A 16,584-nucleotide genomic window follows, 5' to 3' on the forward strand; every position below is an offset into this window, starting at 1 on the left:
GTTAAGTTTATGGATCTCAGACAGCTTAAAAGAGTAGTAAACCTTTGTCATCAGCAAAAAAAGTGAAAAGAAACAAGACTAAACCTTTGAATGATCTTTCCCAAAGCATTCAAATACAGCAAAAATCATACAGGACCCAAAACAGAACCCTGAGGAACTGCACACAACAAATCTGCTGACACAGACTTTATGTGATTAGCTGTAACACTAAAGCTACGCACAGACAAATATGAGAAGAATCATTCTAGCACTGACCCTGACAGTCCTTGATCCCTTAGTTTTCTCAGCAGAACCTGATGATCAACAGTGCCGTAGGCTGAGGACAGATCTATGTAAACCAGAACAGTGCATTTTCCACAATCAGCAGACATCCTAATGTCACTGGACACTTTCAGTAAGGCCGTTTCCGTAGAGTGCTTTTTACGGAAACTGGACTGAAATGACTCATGGATGTTACTTCTCAAGGATCTTGGACAGGAACGGGAGCTTGGAAATCGGCCTAAAACTATTTCGATCGGTTGGGTCTAAGCCTGCTTTTTTTTATTAAGTATTTTAATCAATGTTATTGCTCATTGAGGACAAGGAACAGAAAATAATAATTCACGTTCATAATAACTTAGTTTGGGGGCAAAGTGGCACGGTGAGTAGAGCGGCCGTGCCAGCAACTTGAGGGTTTGAGGTTCGATCACCGCTTCTACAATTCAAGTCACTTCCGTTGTGTCTAGGGCTGCAACTAACGATTAATTTGATAATCGATTAATCTGTCGATTATTACTTCGATTAATCGATTAATAATCGGATACAAGAGACAAACTACATTTCTATCCTATCCAGTATTTTATGGAAAAAAAACAGCATACTGGCACCATACTTATTTTGATTATTGTGTCTCAGCTGTTTGTACATGTTGCAGTTTATAAATAAAGGTTTATTTACCGTATTTTCCGCACCATAAGCCGCCCCGTGTTATTAGCCGCACTTTCAATGAATGGCATATTTCAAAACTTTGTTTACCTATTAGCCGCCCCGTGTTATTAGCCGCACCTACGCTGCGCTAAAGGGAATGTCAAAAAAACAGTCAATAGGTCAATCAAACTTTAATAATATATTACAAACCAGCGTTCTAACAACTCTGTTCACTCCCAAAATGTAATGTGCAAATGTGCAATCACAAAAACTTTAATAATATATTACAAACCAGCGTTCTAACAACTCTGTTCACTCCCAAAATGTAATGTGCAAATGTGCAATCACAAAAATAGTAACACTCAAAATAGTGCAGAGCAATAGCAACATCAATAACTCAACGTTGCTCGAACGTTAATGTCACACAACACACAAAATAAACATTTAAAGCTCACGTTCTGAAGTTATTACTCATCCACAAATCCCTCGAATTCTTCTTCTTCGGTGTCACCCGGTCTCTTCGCGTAAACGTCTATCAACCACTCACTCATCTTTTCTTCATCCATCCATCCCTTCGAGTTAGCTTTTATGATGACGCCGGCTGGAAAGTTCTCTTTTGGCAAGGGCTTCCTTTTGAATATCACAATGGGTGGAAGTTTCTAGCCGTTAGCATGGCAAGCTAACGGATATTCACCGTACGTGCTCCCGTTGTATCCACAGTGCGGTTCACATGAATATCAAAAGTCAGTGGAACCTTGTACGCGTGTCTCTTAGTAGGAGACATTTTGTGGTCTTTACAGAAACACACAAATGAAATGAAACGTAATATCCGCACGCTTCTTCTTCTACGGGGGCGGGTGCTCACCTTGGCGGTTGCTTACAGTAGAAGAAGAAGCGCTTCCTCTTCTATGGGGGCGGTTGCTAACCGTAGAAGAAGAAGCGCTTCCTCTTCTATGGGGAAAAAAGACGGCGGCTGTTTACCGTAGTTGCGAGACCTAAACTTTATGAAAATAAATATTAATATTAATCCATATATAAAGCGCACCGGGTTATTAGCCGCACTGTCAGCTTTTGAGAAAATGTGTGGTTTTTAGGTGTGGCTTATGGTGCGGAAAATACGGTAATAAAAAAATAAAACTTTTTTTTTTTTTTTTTAAAGCCTCTGCGCATGCGCATAGCATAGATCCAACGAACCGATGACTAAATTAATCGGCAACTATTTTTATAATCGATTTTAATCGATGTAATCAATTAGTTGTTGCAGCCCTAGTTGTGTCCTTGGGCAAGACACTTCACCCTTGCTCCCAGTGCCACTCACACTGGTGTATGAATGTGGCGTGGTGGTCGGAGGGGCCGTAGGCGCAAATTGGCAGCCACCTTTCCGTCAGTCTACCCCAGGGCAACTGTGGCTACAAAATGTCGCTTACCACCATCAACGTATGACCACGGAGTGAATGAATGATGGGTTCTCATTTTTCTATGAAGCACTTTTATTGTTTTTGAAAAGCGCTATATAAATCTAGTCCATTATTATTATCATCATTATTATAACAAACACTAAGTCCCATCCCATTTATTATTACTTTTATATAACTATAAACTATTTGCAGCTTTACATTTTACAGTATTTGTATTTTAAGTACATGCACCTATACTTCTCCAGGAAAAATTAGGCCGTTGTAAAACTATGATCTTCTTCTGTTTTGTCTAAAAGTGCCATCTGAAAAAGTGTTTGAGCTTTGATATATAATCCTGCATATTGGCAGTCATATTTATTCATTTGTTGAGTAGAGAATAAAAGCATATTTCTTGAATTTAAATTGTTGCTGACTGGCTGACACATTATTGCTAGCACTGCTGTTTGTGTATTTAAATTAGGGTTGCAACAATTAATCGATTCAATCGATTAAAATCGATTATAAAAATAGTTGCCGATTAATTTAGTCATCGATTCGTTGGATCTATGCTACGCGCATGCGCAGAGGCTACTTTTTTTTTTTTTAATAAACCTTAATTTATAAACTGCAACATTTACAAACAGCTGAGAAACAATAATCAAAATAAGTATGGTGCCAGCATGGTGCCAGTATGCTGTTTTTTGTCAATAAAATACTGGAAAGGATAGAAATGTAGTTTGTCTCTTTTATCCGATTATTAATCGATTAATCAAAGTAATAATCGACAGATTAATCGATTATCAAATCAGTTGTAGTTGCAGCCCTAATTTCAATAAACTTAAAACAATTACCGTATTTTTCGGACTATAAGCCGCTCCAGAGTATACGTCGCACCAGCCGAAAATGCATAATAAAGAAGGAAAAAAACATATATAAGTCGCACTGGAGTATAAGTCGCATTTTTGGGGGAAATTTATTTGATAAAACCCAACACCAAGAATAGACATTTGAAAGGCAATTTAAAATAAATAAAGAATAGTGAACAACAGGCTGAATAAGTGTACATTATATGACGCATAAATAACCAACTGAGAACGTGCCTGGTATGTTAATGTAACATATTATGGTAAGAGTCATTCAAATAACTATAACATATAGAACATGCTATACGTTTACCAAACAATCTGTCACTCCTAATCGCTAAATCCCATGAAATCTTGTACGTCTAGTCTCTTACGTGAATGAACTAAATAATATTATTTGATATTTTACGGTAATGTGTTAATAATTTCACACATAAGTCGCTCCTGAGTATAAGTCGCGCACCCGGCCAAACTATGAAAAAAACTGCGACTTATAGTCCGAAAAATACGGTACACTGGCTTCTTCTCTAAAAGAAAGACACTTGCTAGCTCACTTACGTCCCCCTATGTGGTAACTCAGAGAACTACAGCATCTTTATGTATGATTTTTTTAGTCTGATAACCAATAACTCTCCTGATCGCACATTCCTGTTGTACAAGGACAAATTAGAATACATGATGCTTAACCTTTTAAAACCTCAAGCCTGGTTGAGTCTGTGTTGCTATGGTAACAGCTGTGCAATGTGTGTATCAATAAACACAAGCTATAGATGAAGCCACTCAAAAGTTATTCTGTTTCCCTTGGATGAACCTTGGCTGAACATCAGCTAAAAGCTCAACCATCATTTACTTTCATACCAATATCCTCCATGTACACTTTGTACTGTACATGCACACAAATGTTTTTTTCTAGCCAAATGGTCCACTTACACACATGATTTAAGAGGCTGAATTAGTGTACGGTATAACGCATTGTTTTTTTTACAGTAAATGTGTGTTTATCACATGCACGTAGGAACATATACTGTAATTACGTCTACATTTTCACTGTCACTTTCTCTTTGTTTGTTTCTAAGTGAACAAAACACAGATCACAAAGCCAACATTAAATGCCATGCAAATAAATATAAAAGACATGCTAATTTAAAGTGTTCCTCATTCATGGTCACTGATTTTTATAACAGACAAAAAGACATCAATTAATTTGTGTGCAAAAACAAAAAGTAGTTATTTTAAATCAAAGAGGACGGAATGAAAAGGATGCCAAACGGCTTCATGTCAGATCTCGGAGGAGAAACTTGATGGGAGCACTTGAGCAGAAGGCATCCCAGGAGGGGGGCGACGGGTGGGTCCACGAGGGTTTTAATGTGATCAAAGCGAACGCTCGTCTTTCAGGAAACATACCCATAATGAGCAATCAATAAGATCCTAAATAGAGTTACAGCAAGTGGCTGACAGCAGATGTGAGGTTGCAGCTAATAGGCTACGTCTGATATTATATTACCACACTTGTACACACACACACACACACACACACACACACACACACACACACACACACACACACACACACACACACACACACACACACACACACACAAACACACACACACACACACACACACACACAGTCTCATCAGGTGTTAGACACACACACACATACACACACTGTCTTTGTCTTTCCATCGATCGATGCAATCACATCTACAGCTGATTAATGTGCCGTACTGTTTCTCGTGGTTTTATCGCCCCAACTGTTCAGATCATCAAATATCATGCGCATGTATGTAACCTCTTGTAGTTATAAAGGGCCATGTTTTTCATACTATTTTATATTTACTTTTTGCAAGATAACAGTACTCATTTAGGTATAGCTCTCTCACAGGACAGTGTTCTTTTTGCTGGCGAATACATTTCATCATATATATTATGTCAAAAAACATTTTTGTTCTAATGAAAAACAAGGCGAAAACTAACGGAAACAAATGCACGTTCACACAAATTTAAGAAATTAACTCACAGCTTTGCCAACAAATTAACAAAAATGTTTATTTATTTTTTTAATGTCAAGACAAGTTGTGAATATATCCAATCACAGCTATGTTACCTGCATGTAAATTACAGAGGAGGTCCAATTAGAACTACTGTCTTTGTGAAGTAGCACTGTTGTAGTTTCCACCACAATTGCTAACAATTGAATTGAATTGGCAAACAAAGCATATTTTGATGGTTTTTGTTTAAAATGTGTGCTTTTTGGGGTTAGGGTAACAACGAATACTTAAAACATTGATAACAAATTGTTAAAGTCACAAGCTGGTTGAATGTTGTTTTTTTTTAAAGCTTCAAAACATTGCAACTTTGAGAAAAAGCTTGCAAACTCCTGGAAGGAAGTGGCTTATCAAGTTTTAAGAAAGATTAATAAATGACAACAAATTACAAGGAAAGAAAAGAGGTGTATATTGCCAAACCAACACAAGACCACACACACTCGCTCACACACACACTAATGACAAGCCCATAATTCCACATTCTCCACAGTTCTTTTTCTTGATAAGCATGAAAATCAATTCATTGACCAAAAAAAGGAACTGTATACGGTCTTCACAGGACAATGTCACTTTTATTGTCACTTTGCAAAGCCCTGTTCTGGTCTACAAAGCCCCCAAGTCACTGGAGCCCGTGCTGAAAAGGCTGCATTCATTTGATGTACACATCACTGGGGCACAACAAAAAAATGTTAAGGACACAGTTTTCAAGAAGAATGTACGACATTTTCAGCAGGAGCTCCAGATTCACCGCAATGAGGGGGATTTTTTATGTTTGCATGTTGATGTTCAAAGATTTGATGAAATTGTGTCCAGAATATTTGCGTTAACGACCCAATTATAAAAACAGTTCAGTGATAAACCAAAGCAACTTTTCTCATAAGAAATAATGTAACTAATTAAAATGGTTGTTTGCAACTTGTTCAAACTTATTGTACATTTTTCAAACTATAAAATATAACAAGAACATTACTAGCTATCTTGTGTTACTAGACGTGATTTAATAGAACAGAATTATCAAACACGTGTCTATATTTGTCACAATTAAAAGTTAAATCCGATAAAACACTTTTGCATGATGCCCATGCGTGCATGCCTGGGGCGCGTGTGAACCCACAGGAGATAACTTTGCATATGAAAGCATCAAAAAACGGAGAGAGTTTGAGCAGGTGAGCAAGACCAATAGTCACTCTGAACAGAGCCCTTGCGCTGTGGCATTTTTCTTCATTTGTGAGCATTCCTGAAGGTCACAATGATCGAACGCAAGCACCTTTTAAGCATCTACCTAACTATACAGCCACTTTGATTTGTTCCAGACACCCAAAAATATGAACACAGAACACATTTTATAAACAATAATTATTGTTTTACATGCAAAAAACAATGTAAAATACATATCAGTTTGAATAAAACAGATAAATAAACATTGTGCATCCCTTTTAGCATTGTTTCTGCACTTCATTCCTTGGAGTGATACGTGAGCAAACGGGTTAGTTTGTTACACACAATGTTTGGCTGTATGATAACCAAGTAGTATATGAAACCAAGACCATCTTTCGAAAATTTGAGTCAAAAAACTAATAATACAAAAGTGGGCCGTAGAAAACCTGTATTTGTATTTATCTTATATCTCTTGGGAGTCACTAATAATAATCAAAAAAGCAGATTTCAATCTGTAAACAGGTCTTTAATTGGTGTAAATCAGTCAAGTAAAACCAGACTCATCATTAATAATATTCGCTATGATTTTGGATTTGTGTCGTCATGTTTGTTGCGCATTTGGTAGAGGGTGGACAGACAGGCATTCACTTGTAGATCGAAAGTGAACAAAACAAAAACACAAATATGCCTTCCTATTGGTGGGGAAAAAAAGCCTACAGCGGCAGCGCATGGTTGCAGTCCCAGGATGCAGAGATAGCAGGCGGAGTGCAAGCAGAAGGTCCCTTTATTAGATACCTAGCAGATTATCAAAAAACAAAAAGCACCGGTATGAGACAAGCAATCAACCATGGGTAACAACGCAAACGACAGCAAGCAGCAGGAGAAAAAAATGTAAAAAACTACACCACAAAGTAGTGCACTCAACAATGCATATAGAACCCTCAAGTGTTGATCGTTAACTGGTGAGTGTCTTAATCACCAAACGGAGGCAGGTGTGTCAATCAGCGCTCCACACTGGCTCTGATGGCATGGTAAGCGCACAATAAGTTGAAAAACAGAGAGGAAGGAGTGCTGACAGTGAAGCTAACAGCAAACACTGGAAAAACAATATACCTGTCACCGCAGGTCATGACACTGCAGGTCTGACTCCTCCCTTTGGCTAACGCTGCTGTTCCGTCTTTCTCCCTCATCCTCTCCCTCATTTCTATCAGGGTACTTTAACTTTAAATCCTTAGTGTGTGTACATTATAGTCTACAAGGGTATTTTTAATGAAATTATTCATTTTATTTGTGAATTCCATCCATTTTCTACCGCTTGTCCCTTTATGGGGTCGCGGGGGGCGCTGGAGCCTATCTCAGCTGCATTCGGGCGGAAGGCGGGGTACACCCTGGACAAGTCGCTACCTCATCGCAGGGCCAACACAGATAGACAGACAACATTCACACTCACATTCACACACTAGGGCCAATTTAGTGTTGCCAATCAATCTATCCCCAGGTGCATGTCTTTGGCGGTGGGAGAAAGCCGGAGTACCCGGAGGGAACCCACGCAGTCACGGGGGGAACATGCAAACTCCACACAGAAAGATCCCGAGCCCGGGTTTGAACTCAGGACTTCTCAGGACCTTTGTATTGTGAGGCACATGCACTAACCCCTGTTCCACCGTGCTGCACATAATGAATTTATGACGTTGTGAGCCGAATCATTAGACACAAGCTGTTTGCACTTTTTGTTGCGGCAATGCAGCCGCATTTTGTAGCCAGTAGGCCAAATATTAATTTCACTATTAATAATTTCTTAATAATGTCTTAAGTCCCTGCCCCCATCCCAGCAGACGATGGCGTGGAGCACCGCGGAGGCCACCGCGGTGTATGTGGGTGTTGAAATTGTGATTTTGTTTTGTTTGTCTATGCATGGTGCAATCGTATGTGTGCAATATGAATTATTTATTGCTCATGTTGTGGTTTTTTTGTTGTGTTTTACTTTTGTAGCTGTATTTAGAAATGGTGCAGCTGAAGTGGCAGTCGGTTGCATCAGCTCTGTACTCTTTTAATGTATTTGGTGTCCTTTGTGTTCTTTAATGTTTCCTTCTGGTTTTATACCAAGATGGCGGCGGGGATGGCCGCTACGGTTTGCCAAGTCAAATTACTTGTGTGTTAAACATACTTGGCCAATAAAGCTGATTTTGTCTGGTATATACATTTGAAAAGGTAATAACTGAAGAAGGGGTGTTTGATTTTTTTGACTAACTCTTTAGCATTCACATTCAAACTGTAGACGCTAACATGTCCTCACATGGGTTTGAATAAAACATTTGTCATGCACGTCAAAGATATAAGCTGCCAAAACAGACATTTACATTGTTTCTGCTTCTTTGCTGCTCTTAAACATGCAGGATAATTTCTGGTAATGGTGTATCATTGATGTAGTACTATAGATTGTTTTCGATCATGTGACATTATCTGGGCATTTATCACAACAGATTCCACAATAAAAGGGTGTGGTTTTCGCATGCCAAGGGCAAATACGACTCGAGTGTGACAAATTATGGATAATAAGTCTTTCTTAAGCTATCAGAAAATATTAGATGCTATTTTAGTATAATGATTAGTGCTTGATGACTGACAAAATAGACCCCTACGCCATGGAAAAAAAAGAAATGTAGCAGTGAAATCACACTCTGGGCATCAGACACCTCCCATATATTGTCAAAAATCTTCTCTCATCAAATTCTCTTCTCGATACTTCTGACATTAATAATAATGATTTGCATAAGTGGCCGCATGTACTGGTAGCGTACTAGAAATAAATATTAAAATAAATTGCAGTCTGTATTAGTATCAAGCATGGTATGTTGATACCTGCACGAACAACATACATGCTGCAATATCACAGGAGGTGAAAGGAACAGTAACGCAGAAGCAGTGATGCAGCACAAGTAAAAAGTTGACAATAAGAGAGGTAAACGACCCACAAGCTTCCTTATTGGGCAGCACAACATTTGGGGCGACGAGGAGGCAATAGTAGTAAAGAAGTTTGAAGAAGACTTAACCGTCTAAAGTGGAATAGAACGACACAGACTGAACGCTACAGCCCTTTGCTTTCTTTCCACTGTGTTGTTGTTTTTTCTGATCCATCTCTCTCTATCCGCACTCTAATAGTGTGCCCCCCCTTCCCACACACAGGCCGCATCACCGCCAGTGCAAGCTAGATCACCAATAGGTGCACTGTCTCGTGTGCGATGGAGCAATACAATGTCCACGTATTTTACTCATTAAACAAATCATCGAAGCAACAAAATACAAATTGATGCTTTTGTCACGGTCCGGGCGCGCGCCATTGCGCATTCATCTGTGTGCTTCGCTGAGTGCCACTCCGAGAGCGCGCAGGGCGCGCGTCAGACCGGCAGCAGCGAACAGCTGCAATCAATTGCCGGCAATCTGCACACCTGAAGCTGATGATCAGACCTGCCTTCAAGAGCCTGCACAACCTGCCATCCCGCGCCAGAACATAACCTTCTGTTGATGTCCCACCTCCGTTCCCGCGTTGATGTTGCTGTGTGTCTCGTCATTCCTTGTTCTCCCCTGTTTCTCTGACTGCCTCTTGGATCTCGACCCCCCTCGCATGGACACGGACTCTGACGCCTCTCTCTCGCCCTGGATCTTTCACCTGTCACACAGACTTCCTAGATCAGCCTCGCCCTCTTGGACTTCCGAGTTTGGAACAACACCTCCTGGTAACGCTCAACAGATAACTGCTACACATAGTCTTACACCATACACACTTTTGGATTTGGTCACACTCCATTTCCCCTTGTTTAATATTATTATTGTTTTATTATTATATATATTATATTGTATATACGTATATAATAAATCATAGAGCTTTACTTCCCCCTTGTGTCTGTGCCGTCAACTCCCTCTTGCACACACAACAGCTTTTTTCTAAACAAATTAATATATTTTAATTTAAAATAACTATTATGCCTATTTGATATTTTATAGAATAAATATTTATGTGCTTAAAAATCTTTTCTGGGATTTTTTATGTCAATAATATGCTAACTTTTTCAGTATGGGGCGAAACCTTAATTGTAATGATCTGACCTGAACAATTTTAGTGGGAAAATACAATAATACCTCAGTTTGCGCCCTACATTTTGTTTGAATCCATTTTTTATTAAAATGATCGCTACAAGCCCTAAAACTACACTGTATTGGTTATCGTACACCTAAACATTGCATGTAACAAAGTAATCAGTTTCCCCACGTATCATTCCACAAAATTGAGTGCCCGAACAAACAATCTCACACGTTGCTGACTTAGTGTATGTGCTTTTTTTATTGAGTACTACTGAAAAATAATCCAACAAGAGGCCAAAGAAAGTGCCAGCTCTTTGATAAAGAAGGCGAGAAACACTATTCATTTCAAGACAGCACTTGTAGCAAAACACTAAAGTAGCTTTTCCTTCCTGCCTTTCTCTCCGCTCATTGCTGTCTTCGCCAACAAAAGTTTTCAATAAAAGTAAAAGTGATGTTAAATGATCATTTATACATTTCATTCATAAATTCTAAATATTTCACATTGTTTTCTGCATGTAAAACTATAATTATTCTCTTTAAAATCTGTTTTGTGTTCATATTTTTGGGTATCTGTAATAGATTCAATGAATTAATACTTTTTCTAATGGGAAATAAAATGCTTCTGTTTTTTTGTACCATTCGGTTTTAGTGGGATCTTTTGGAATGATAAACGATGTAACACTGTACAAAAAACGAATATCAATCCACATGCCGTTAAGAAAGCTGTAAATATGTAAATACTTAAAAATATGGAAAGGATTTGTACACTGGCACATTGAAGTGTTTGTTTTTCGGGAGCATACAAGATTTCTGCCCTTCTCCACACTTGCACAATTCAAGAATGTACAACAGTCTCCTCCTTGTTAAAGGATTTTCAAGTGAAGTTCAAACAATATGGCATCTGCTTGAATCTCCAAAAATATGAATGGCTCATTCACGCAGCTCAATGGAGTCGCTTGGCAGCTGCCACCCTTTTCCCCTCCCCACCATCAAACGCTCCTCTGCCCCTTTCCAAACAATATTCAGTGCCTTGGCACGTCCCCTCCACCCCCCAACTCGACAGCGTGTCTTGAAGGACTCTCAAAGAATGAAGCCTCTCTCTAATGCAGACACTTGGCACAAGCATGGCACAATAGCCACAATGGAGCAAATCGAGTGCTTTGCAAGATTTAAGAGACAGAAAAGTGTTCCTTTGCAAAGCACACATTTGTGAGCATGTCATCAGGACTCCCAAGGCGGGGTTTCAGCGGCCTTGAGGAATTCATAATTATATGATGCCAATGTCTACAATCCCCAACATTACACTGTCAATCGACAGCAGATTCTACCTGGGGTATTTAAAATCGCTTTGCAAAATAATGAAATACAGGAGGTTACTGTATTTAAGTATCTAGAGATACAATTCGATTAAAGGGGTTTTTAAAAGCACATAATGAGAGACTCAAAAGTAGCAAAAAGTAACCTTAACTGTTTTAAGCTAATGAGGCAGCTAAGATGTTCCTCAATGCCATGATTTTTTTCACAAAACCTATTGTGGCCTCTACACTCAGACCCAGGACATCTGGGTACAACCAGTCCTTGAAAATATTGGACCAAAAGCCCATCCCCAAATAATGAAAAAATATAATCTTTTACATTTTGAGAGTTGTATTCATACATCTTTCTTTAAGATTATTTTTAAAATACATAATAGACAAGACATAATAAGGTAAATAGAAGTTGCAAAATATCACACCGAAGAACTACATTTGGACAGTCTGCCTTTTCCATCACAGGCTGTCAACTGTAGAATACATTACTAACAGAAATCAAAATAATCTTGGATATGAATCTGTTCATAACAAAGGTTAAAGGCCTACTGAAACCCACTACTACCGACCACGCAGTCTGATAGTTTATATATCAATGATGAAATCTTAACATTGCAACACATGCCAATACGGCACTTATAAAGTGCAATTTTAAATTTCCCGGGGAACTTCCGGTTCAAAACGCCTTTGAGGATGACGTATGCGCGTGACGTAGCCAGTAGAACACAGGTATGGCTTCCCCATTGAAGCCAATACGAAATAGCCGTTTTTATCTCATTATTCCACAGTATTTTGGACATCTGTGTTGGTGAATCTGTTGCAATTTGTTCATTGCATTATGGAGAAAGAAGCTGAGCAAGCAAAGAAGAAAGTCGGTGCGAAGCGGAGTATTTTGCGAGGGAAGTCAGCAACACAACACAGTCGGTGTTTCATTGTTTACATTCCCGAAAGATGCAGTCAAGATCGAAGAACTCGGACAACAGAGACTCTTACCAGGAGGACTTTGACTTCGTTAACAGACGCAGACGCGATACCGTGAGTACGCTTCCAAACATTTGATCGCTTGCTATAACTAGCTCGAGCTAGTAGCTAGGAGCTAGCATAACAAACACCTAGGTGTTTGTTATGCGGGATTAATTTGTGGCATATTAAATATAAGCCTGGTTGTGTTGTGGCTAATAGAGTATATACAGTATATGTCTTGTGTTTATTTACTGTTGTAGTCATTTCCAGCTGAATATCAGGTCCCACCCGCGCGCTTCCAAACATTTGATTGCTTGCCCGTACGTGCGTGTCATGTACGTAACTTTGGTTAAATATATAAGCTTTATGAACCTTGGGTTAGGTGAACGGTTCTTTGGGCTGAGTGAGTGTGTGTGTTGTGCAGGTGTTTGAATTGTATTGGCGGGTTATATATACGGGATCCCGTCCATATTACCCGCTCGAGCTATAACTAGTTCGAGCTAGTAGCTAGTAGCTAGGAGCTAGCATAACAAACACCTAGGTGTTTTTATGTGGGATTAATTTGTGGCATATTAAATATAAGCCTGGTTGTGTTGTGGCTAATAGAGTATATTTATGTCTTGTGTTAATTTACTGTTTTAGTCATTCCCAGCTGAATATCAGGTCACCCCCGGCTCTCACAGCATCTTCCCTATCTGAATCGCTTCCACTCCCCACTAGTCCTTCACTTGCACTTTACTCATCCACAAATATTTCATTCTCGCTCAAATTAATGGGGAAATCGTCGCTTTCTCGGTCCGAATCTCTCTCACTTCATGCGGCCATCATTGTAAACAATAGGGAACTTTGTGTATATGTTCAATTGACTATGTCACGCTACTTCCGGTAGGGGCAAGCCTTTTTTTATCAGATACCAAAAGTTGCGATCTTTATCGTTGTTGTTCTATACTAAATCCTTTCAGCAAAAATATGGCAATATCGCGAAATGATCACGTATGACACATAGAATAGATCTGCTCTCCCCGTTTAAATAAAAAGAAATCATTTCAGTAGGCCTTGTGTTGGCTGAAGGATAAACAAAAGCTGCACACATGAACTTGGCCTGGAAGTTTAGTTTTTTTTTTTAAGGTCATACCTTTTATTTTGTATTTTATTTCACAATGCGATATTTTAGTATACTTATTTATTGTATGGTGTCTTAAAAGTATGTGTTTTTTTTTTGAAAGCCTAACTATGGACAATAGTTGGAAATTAGCATTAGCAGTAAACTCTCTGTACAGCACTTGAATTCATTCATTGTTTTGGAACAATGTTGAACTGTATCGTACATATTAAAAAATATATATATTTTATTCTATTTGATGTCAACAACCCATCCTTACGTCTTGGTCCACCATATTCTTCTTATTTCTAAAAAGTGCCTGCTTAAGGCGATGTTGACATAAAATGTGATAACTAAAGCGGTAATTTCTATGAAAAATGGTCGGTTTATGTCAACATTTGTTGTAGTATCGTTAACTTTATCATTATCCATCCATCCATCCATTTTCTACTTTTTGATCCTCTCGGGGTCAGGGTGGGGAGCCTATCTATTCCAGTCAGCGCCTCATCGCAGTTTATCATTATCACTAGGGCTGCAACAACTAATCGATTAAATTGATTAAAATCGATTATTAAAATAGTTGCCGATTAATTAAGTCACCGATTCGTTGAATCTATGATATGCGCATGCGCAGAGGTTTTTATTTATTTATTTATTTTTTTTTTTTTAATTTTTTTTTAATAAACCTTTATTTATAAACTGCAACATTTACAAACAGCTGAGAAACAATAATCAAAATAAGTATGGTGCCAGTATGCTGGTTTTTTTCAATAAAATACTGGATAAGATAGAAATGTAGTTTGTCTCTTTTATCCGATTATTAATCGAAGTAATAATCGACAGATTAATCGATTATCAAATTAATCGTTAGTTGCAGCCCTAATTATCACTAAGCATTAACATAACAACCGTCTCATTATACAGCATTAAAACCCGCACACAGTCCTTCATAATACTCTGACAAATGTGTACCTGGTGGTAATTAAACAGTGCCCATATTAAAATGTTTGCCCCCAAAGGCTCTAGGGCAGTGGTCCCCAACCTTTTTGTAGCTGCGGACCAGTCAACGCTAGAAAATTTGTCCCACGGACCGGTGGGGGTGGGGGGTGGGGGGTGGGGTGTATTTAAAAAAAAAAAAAACTTTTTTTTTTTTTACATAAATAAATACAATCATGTGTGCTTACGGACTGTATCCCTGCAGACTGTATTGATATATATTGATATATAATGTATATATTGTGTTTTTTATGTTGATTTCATTTAAAAAATAAAAATAAAAAAAATAAAAAAAATGTTTTTAATTTCTTGTGCGGCCCGGTACCAATCGGTCCGCGGACCGGTACCGGGCCGCGGCCCGGTGGTTGGGGACCACTGCTCTAGGGCACATGGTTGAAACTAGGGCTGCAACAACTAATCGATTAAATCGATTAAAATCGATTATAAAAATAGTTGCCGATTAATTTAGTCATCGAATCGTTGGATCTATGTTATACGCATGCGCAGAGGCTTTAAAAAAAAAAAAAAAAAAAGTTTTAATAATTCTTTATTTATAAACTGCAACATTTACAAACAGCTGAGGAACAATAATCAAAATAAGCATGGTGCCAGTATGCTGTTTTTTTAAATAAAATACTGGAAAGGATAGAAATGTAGTTTGTCTCTTTTATCCGATTATTAATCGATTAATTGAAGTAATAATCGACAGATTAATCTATTATCAAATTAATCGTTAGTTGCAGCCCTAGTTTAAACCCAGCAATAGCAGTTTTTAACTTTTCTTTACTTACGTATTTTGCATTATTGACCTTATTTTTGCTCAATATAATGCTGTTTTTAATAAAAACATAATGTTTGTATTATTCTGTTGATATTGTTTCATATATATATTTTAATATGTTGTACGCATAGTCGATACCGAAATTTGCACACAATAAGATAAAAACAGATAAAGATAGAAACTTAGATGCTGTTCCATCACAACCAAGAGGACAAAGAACAAAATTCATAGAAGTTACTTTGAGCAAAGAGTAATACACGGAGTCAACGGTAGACAAACTGATATCCACTGAACAGTACTACTTGTGCTCCCCGACTACGTGCACAGTGCACACACAATGGTAAATAGGAGAGTCAGGCAAGACAGCAGCACTCAAGCCTAGAAGAGGAACGTGTGACCCACAATGAGTCAACCATGCGCTTCAACTCACATAACCATTTTCACTGCCACACTGTCTCCCCTACGTTTACATGGTGGGCGGGGTTTGACTCACTGGCACAAATAAGGGCATACGCCATCAAACAGACTTCAGCGCGATCTCTCCTCAACAGTAACATTTGGGGTGCCCACATGCACCTGCACAACATGTGTTTTATGTGTATATGTATGTAGGGGATTTTGGGCTAACGAACAGACGCAAAGTATCCGACTGTATTGCGATCACTCCTTTAGAGTTACATTTCACAAACTTTCCTAAAAAAAAGCATTAGAAAGACAACAAAATAATCCACAAAGCCAAAATAGAGATGTGTCATTTTTTTGCTCCTCTGGATGTGATACCGAGAACAGACGATAGTGTCAACATGAACGTGTAAACGTAATAAAGGTATACTCTATACACAATATTTAGTTTAGTTGATGAAATAACAAATATTAATATTAACATGAAAGGTATCTTTATATGACTATTTTATACTACTATATAGTATTAAAAAATATGTTATAATTGTAGAGGAAACAATGAGGTATCTGCTCAT

The 16,584-nt window shown here is 38.3% G+C and overlaps 1 protein-coding gene across 7 annotated transcripts in view; it reads right to left on the reverse strand.

The window, feature by feature from the left end:
• LOC133654064 (fidgetin-like) overlaps positions 1 to 16,584 on the reverse strand; it is a 79,136-nt gene that overhangs the window by 50,432 nt on the left and 12,120 nt on the right. For 2 of the 7 annotated variants that reach the window (XM_062054034.1, XM_062054035.1), the window contains exon 3: positions 9,907 to 10,042. The exons of 3 other annotated variants lie outside the window; for them this stretch is intronic. The gene's annotated coding sequence lies outside the window, so the exon portion shown is untranslated. Of the gene's footprint in view, positions 1 to 6,439; positions 7,168 to 9,906; positions 10,043 to 16,584 lie in introns of those variants that run through there. 2 more of the 7 variants (XR_009826825.1, XR_009826826.1) reach the window with 2 other exon arrangements.

Source organism: Entelurus aequoreus, linkage group LG07, assembly GCF_033978785.1.
Source record: "Entelurus aequoreus isolate RoL-2023_Sb linkage group LG07, RoL_Eaeq_v1.1, whole genome shotgun sequence".
Classification (NCBI taxonomy): domain Eukaryota; kingdom Metazoa; phylum Chordata; class Actinopteri; order Syngnathiformes; family Syngnathidae; genus Entelurus; species Entelurus aequoreus.